Here is an 824-nt window from a genome sequence, read left to right as displayed (position 1 = left end):
ACTTCATCACACTGATGACTCATGTTCATCTTCCAGTTCACCAGGACTCTGAGATCCCTTTCCGCTTCCATGCTGCTGAACAGGTCATTTCCTAGGCAGTCGGTGTGCTGGACATTTTTCCTCCCTATGTGCAGCACTTTGCATTTCTCCTCGTTAAATCGCATTCTATTGTTTTCTGCCCATTTGTCCAACCTGTCCAGGTCTTCCTGTAGTTGTTCCCTGCCCTCCGGTGTGTCCACTTCTCCCCACAGTTTTGTGTCATCCGCAAACTTGGACAGAGTACACTTCACTCCCTCATCCAAGTCACTGATGAAGACATTGAAGAGTATCGGTCCAAGGTCAGAACACTGCGGGACCCCACTGCCCACGTCCTTCCAGGTCGATACCGACCCGTCTACCACCACTCTCTGGGTACGACCCTCTAGCCAATTTGCCATCCATCAGACTGTGTAATCATCCAAGTCACAGCCTTTTAACTTGTTCACCAGTATGGGGTGGGGTACCGTATCAAAGGCCTTCCTAAAGTCTAAGTAAACGATATCTTCCCCTACTCCTGCGTCCAAGTGTTTTGTAACCTGGTCATAAAAAGAGACTAGATTAGTCCTGCTGGGCTCTCCCATAGATGTCTTTTCAAAGACTTTACCAAGGACGGAGGTGAGACTGACTGGCCTGTAGTTGCTTGGATCCTCCTTCCTGACCTTCTTGAAAATAGGGATGCCATTGGCCCTTTCCCAGCCCTCCAGGACCTGGCCTGTGCACTACAAGTTCTCAAATATTCTTGCCAGTGGCTGTGCAATGACATCAGCCAGTGCCTTCAGTACCTT

This window comes from Gavialis gangeticus, unplaced genomic scaffold (genome assembly GCF_001723915.1).
Source record: "Gavialis gangeticus isolate Ggan-Ray unplaced genomic scaffold, GavGan_comp1, whole genome shotgun sequence".
NCBI classification, from domain to species: Eukaryota; Metazoa; Chordata; order Crocodylia; family Gavialidae; genus Gavialis; species Gavialis gangeticus.
This window is presented reverse-complemented; position numbering follows the sequence as displayed.